The sequence below is a fragment of the Scleropages formosus genome, chromosome 4 (genome assembly GCF_900964775.1).
Source record: "Scleropages formosus chromosome 4, fSclFor1.1, whole genome shotgun sequence".
Classification (NCBI taxonomy): domain Eukaryota; kingdom Metazoa; phylum Chordata; class Actinopteri; order Osteoglossiformes; family Osteoglossidae; genus Scleropages; species Scleropages formosus.
The window spans coordinates 4,581,421-4,587,885 of record NC_041809.1 but is presented as its reverse complement, the minus strand read 5'-3'; positions in this window follow the sequence as shown (position 1 = coordinate 4,587,885).

Sequence of the window (6,465 nt, the reverse complement as noted above, 5' to 3'; positions counted from 1 at the left end):
CATGTTCATAATTTTAACCTTTACACCCATCTATTTATAGCACGAGTCAAAGGGATGCTCTACTTTTGGGCAATTACACAACAAATCTTAGACTCTCCCAACATGCCAGTGGAAAAACGCGACACATCAATGGGCAATAATACATTATGAGTCAACGTGTTGACAAAGTGTTGAATCTAAGTGAGATGTCTGAATGCAGATTAGTCACAAATGTCAAAAGTAATGCCTTCCCTTAAGAGCCAAATCAAATGATCTAAATGGCAGGGACGAAGGTTGCCTCCAAAATTAGAAAGCCCAACCAAGTTACTGTCCTGTCCCATCAACGTTGATCCATTTGGTGACCAGCAAGCCATTTTGGGGTCCATGAAAACTGGGTATTGAAGAAACGTGACGTTCCGCCCCATAAATCACGTGTGAATTACATCAATAAGGGTCAATCATGTAAGCTCTCTGAACATCTAAGTTTATTCATTGGCCTGATGGTTTTTTCCAAAGTGACTAATAATGTTGAGCTACTTGAATTAATTTGCTCATTTGTACAGTCAGTTTATTTTTACTGGAGCAATTTAGGGTAAGTACTGTGCTCAAGGGTACTAGAGCAAGAGAAGGGATTCAAACCATGGTCCTTCCAGCGCAAGCTCTAACCACTAAGTTAGACTACTAAATTAGATGCTAGAAGGACGTTTGATGATCCATCAAACTGAGCAAAAGGAGCCGAGTCACTGATGACGACTGAGGGCTCTGTTCCAAGACCTACCATTTTTCAGCATCAAAAATTTCCATAGACGCTGGAAATTTGGAGTTGGAACGCTGGAACTGGAGATTTGCTGATGTCTGTACCCGACCTCATGCCCTATGCTTCTGAGATAGGCTTTGGCCCACCGTGACCCAGCATTAGACAAGTGGTAATTGATAGCGTTTGAGTGAGAGAGTTGGTGTTCGAGAAATACTTTTGAGTTTTAATGGAGAAACCTAACTTGAGGAGAGAAGAAGGATGGAGAAGTTAATTGTGAGCTCCTCACTTCACTTGTCAAATCGACTTTCCTTGCGTTGCTCTCTTGAGTTGACGCAAATCGGGCGGATAGTCGCAGGTATGCTGACGTTGGAACCCGGCAAACAAACACAAAGGGAAACGTCACATCAGAACTGTTCCTCTCGGCCAAATTTTGCGGCTTCTCCGCAGGTCCTGCCGGAGACCTTCGAGTGGCGCGAAACTCCGTGTCGAACGTCACAAGTCATCGTCAGATTTATTTCTGCTCTCTTATGCTGAATATCTATTTGCAAAGGTCTTATGTGAAGCATCTCGGCGCGACCTCATCGCACATCAAGAGAAGACACGCTTATTAGCGGCTGAGCGCCGGATACGTTCGGCGACCTCGGTTTCGCATTATTCTGGCCGGATTATTATATTAGAGAGAGCAGCCCGCAGCCCGCAGACCGTCAAACATCCTCTGCCCGTGATTAGCCTGGCGTGGCCATTATCTGCCCAGACAGAAGCGATGTGCTCTGGACTCTGTCAATTACCCTCCAGTGCTAAAATGCTGGACACATTCGGTCGTTTTCTGCTGATTGGCCCCGCGGATCAGTACTCGCTGTTCATCCCGCCAAACCCTCAGTGGTTCGGCCTCAGCCTTTTTATACGATGAGCTTTGTCAAGTCGACGCTTTCTCGACGTCGGCCTTTCGGCATTTTTGTATTTTTCAGGGGTGTTTGCAGTCGCTGGACCTCTTGATGGTCACCAAACCGCTGTGTGTAATGAAGGAGTTTTGAGCGACTGCTTTGGGCTGAGATGCTGTGAAAGGTGGAGAAATCCACGGAAATGCCCCGGTCTTTGTTCCGGAAAGGCCCGACTCATTAGCTCTTATTATAGGTTATCCTAATTGACTGCTGGGTTCATCCTGTGAGAAAATAAAGAGCGGGGCCTGAGCGCCGTGCCGCCGCCGCTGCCGTACTGTTTCACAACAACCAGCCGCTCGCCCGTGTCTGGGCTGTAATTGGGTGACGCCACTTAAATCAAAAACGGAACGATGGCTTGCGTGTGGATATGTGCGTGTGTGTATGTCAGCGTGCGTCTCTGCATCAGGACGAGGAGAGCTCTGTAAAGAATGAATCACTGCTGCCTTTTTTTTTTTTTTTTTTTTTTTTTAGCCATGCTCGAGCCCGAAGCCTCCCGCTTCTCCACACATCAACCCCAGTATCTCCGTGCACCAGTTCGCATGTTGGGAAATCTGTAAGCCACCTCGGCTCTCGTGCCGCCGTTTCGACACCACCCCAGCCACCCACCCACCCCCGTGAATCACCTCATGCGGCGCTTCCATCAGTGGCACGTAATGGATCTGTACCCCTTGCCTGTTGAGATACTTCTCTCTTAAACTGAGTGAAGGGGTTGGGAAAGCAGAGCCTTTCTACCCAAAGGTACATTCTGGGTGCATCTGGAATGTAAAACAGGGTATTCAGGTCTCTAAAGCAAGGATGTCAGAGCACCTGGTCCCAGCACTGCGTATCTGGGACTGGTTTCAGAATTTTAGGAAACTTTCAGATGACCTAACAAGACGTTTGAACCAAGCAGTGATGTAAGACCAGGCATATTTACACAAACACTTGAGCCAGAGCATCCCTCCGAACCTTGAGACCTGCCCTCCGATACACCCTTACTGAGGTGCTCATGTGTTCAACTTGAGTAAAGCCCTTACAGTCGACATCATGAAGCCCCAGGCTCACGTCTCGCTTCTTCCTCAATCACCACCACTGTGCCATCCCTAGATGCAGTTGCCAACGGGTGCTGAAGTTTATCACTTTAGATCTTAAACGGGCGACATGGTGGTACAGCGCCCTGCACTGGTGTCTTACAGTGCTGGAAGGCGCAGCTGGATATGGGTTCGCTTCCTGCTCTGCGAAGTTAGTCTACGTCTCTGCGGAGTTTGCATGTTCTCTCTGTGCTTGTGAGGGGTTTCTTCTGGGTGCTCTGGTTTCCTACCGCAGTCCAAAGACATCTAAATTGTCCGTGATGTGTATACGTACGTTACACTGGCCTGCTGAACGGTTGTGGGGATTTTACTGTAGCGTAATGTAGCGCCGTAAGTCCCCTTGAATAAAGTTGTCAGGTTAATAGTAGTCAATAATCATTGCATGTTGCTTTGGAGAAAAGTGTAAATGAGTTCCCATGTCCTCAAATAGAACTCGTCTGCTCCCTTCTCTCAGCACAGTGTGTTTCCTGTTCGCTTTGCACGGGCTGTCGATACGCCGGAGGAGGCGACAAGATGACAGAACAATGGCAGCGGTCGGCCAACGGCGCGGCGAAATGAGCTGCCTTCTCTCCGAGGGGAACTTTACCGATCGTTTCAGTTTTTTATTTATTTATTTTTTTCGGTGGCGGTGTAATAACGGCGGAGGGGGTTGTTTTGGTCAGTTGCCGCACTTCCTGCCCTCGAGAGGGAGTCACACACGAGGGCATGTCATTCCCCAGCATGCTGACAGCTCGCCGAACGCCTGACCTTTGGCTTTCTGTTGCGTGGCCAGTCATGTGTCATCAGCATCAGGCAGGCGGCGGCTCTGTCATCTTCCTGCAGGTGATCTCTCCGGCGGTTCGGGACACGGGTGACTTGTGCGTTTGTGTGTGGGCGCGGAAGCGCATGTATCCCCGCATTCAAATCCGAAGCACAAGCCCCGGTGTGGGAGTCCAGCTGAAAAAAGAAGAGGAGAAAACAAGTTTAAGACATGAAAAGGCTCCGCTGTGATTTTTCTAAATGCGTTTTAACACTCAGGACGTTGAGCGCAACACTAGAGCGAATAACAGGACGTTTTTTGTTACTTATTTGCCGTGTGCGACCGCGCGCGTAAAGGCATCAAGAGCTTGTCGAGATGTAGCTCGTCTGCAGTACCAGACTGAGAGCCTTTCTACAAAGGATGTATAAAAGCTTTCAGTTTTAAGCCTCCTTCAAACAGGCGGAGCGTCTCACCACGCTGACTACAGGTCCCAAGTGGGGAACTTTCCCCGTTGTGCTGGAAACGGCTCTTCCACAAGACGGGAGGGAAAAGGTGCGGGCAACCCTGTTCGCTTACCAGCCTGCGTCCTCCAAAGAGGCTGTGAAATGGCTGAGGAGGGCAATTTACATACATTTACATTAATTCATTTAACAGATGCTCTTCTCCTAAGCGACTTCCAATGAACTCTATGTAGTGTTATGAGCCCACACACCTTATTCACCGTGGTGACTTACACTGCTAGATACACTGCTTACACTGGGTCACTCATCCATACATCAGTGGAACACACACTCTCTGTCACTCACACATTATGGGTGAACCTGAACAGCATGTCTTTGGAATGTGGGAGGAAACCAGAGCACCCGGAGGAAACTCACACCCAAGAGCTGATTTCAGGTTGGAGCCCTTGAGTTCACGGAAACGCGAAAAGTAACAGGAGCCCGGTTTTCTTGTGTCCGACGTGACCGATTACGGCAGGCGCGGACGACGGGCCTTAGAGCGAACAACACGCTACGCTTCTTGGAGACGCAAACTCGAGCTCATCGCTTTTGCGCTAAAGGTTAATTAGAGAAAATTGCCTGTAACAGAGAAATTAATTTCCCTTTGTCAAAACAGCATGAGTCACAGTAACGCAGGAATTGGCTTTTTTTGGTCTGGGGTCCTTCGGATTCCACTGCTGGGCGACTCTGGCTGATGAGTCTAACACCTGTATTCGTGACAAATCTTAATGACTTTTTCCATTATGGGCCTTCTATTATGAAGTTGTGTCCTGATGATGATGTAATCTAATAAATCATATGAAGATGCAATAACCCAGTGATTCTAAGGAGCATATAATTTTATTTTGTAGCTCATCTGGCCGGGAAAGGGCAGCACTGAGATTAATTATTCGACAAGCACTGAGCACTTAGACCCTTCTGACATTCAGACGATGTTCTCTCAGCAGAGAAGGGCTCCGCATTTGCATTTTTGGCCAGGGATTTCGCCTCATCCGCACGTAATGATCATTGTTTTTGCCGTTTGCGTTTACAGGTGCAGGTGTAAATAATTGGGAACTAATCCTCTTCCTGCGCTCATTTGTCTTCACCGAATCGAACCCTCAAGTTTCTTTAGCGCCGCTTCATCCGCCGCCGTAAACATATCAGATTTATGCGTTCGCCGCAATCCTATACATGGAGGTTTCACATTTGTTTAATGCGTCTGAAATTATAAAACCGACGCCGGGCGGCTGCGATTGCACAAGGTGATTAAGGAGAGCAGCTCCTGCAGCCACTTTCTATTAAATTAGCACAGCGTGATATCTTCAACACATCAAATATTTTAATTAGGATATTGTGCTAAAAAGGTAATCACTTACATACAGTGTTGCTACATTTGGATGAAGAAGGAAAGGTATTAAACGACTGAATTTGTAAGCATCGCCGCTGTATATTAAGATTTCGGACGTAAGGCCTGCGCACGGATGCCGGCCAGGGCTATGAAACACGTGCGTCATTGCCTTTCCATTAGTGGAGATGCAAACTAATCACGCGGCCCAAACCTGGCACTGGTATTTTTCTTCTTTTTTTAGATTTTTTAAAGTGTATTGTTAATTTACTTTCAAGTATTTGCACTTTTAATGGGATGCATTTCCTGATTTCCCCCCCCCCCCCTTTTTTTTTGATTTGTTGGTCGTTGTAGTTTCCTTCGCTGTAATCGCCGTGCGTGTTTGTGAAAATTAAAATAAAAGGCTTAAAAAGCTCTTCGTGGTACTTGATAAAACACCCGGTTTGGGGAAAAAGACAAAAATAGGTTGCATTTTCATTTTGCGGGTGTTTCAAAAAAATGACAGAGCAAACTTTGTGTCCACAAAATGTGACCTGTCATATGTGAGATCATAATGGGTGTGGACAGGGAATGCCTTGACAGTGACACACAGACTGTAGATCTTCAGCTGGTAAGCTGTGCGACACAGGGAGGAAACAGTGCAGTGATCTGATTTTACCGCCTTTCAGGCATCGCCTGGAACTTCGCATCCACATCAGGTAACAGACCGAACGTGGAGGAAAGCATCATTTAGCACCGTCTCCGCAGCGCGGCCGCGGGCACGCGAGCAAGTGCCGCCGCTTGTCACGGGGCCCCGGAGGAGCCTCTCACACCGCAGCGACACCGCAGTTAACTGCGCATTGACATTTAAGGCTCAGCCGGCCAAACGCCTCGGCCCCTCGGAGATCGAAAAAATATGCCAGGCTCTTTAAATCTGCTGGAACGAGGTTTATTTTGGAGCACCTTGAAAATCTGCGTTGCCTATGCGTTTGTTTAATTTTATTATGTAGAGCACTGGTCTTTGTGTCCGATGCTCACGGTAGGACCCAGTACGGTACAAGAGGAGCCGTAATCAATACCCACTACCACCATTTTCTCAGGTGATAGATTGACAGACTTGCGTAACGTTACGTTTTATTTAATATCAGCACATCACCGCATATCCAGCTGGGA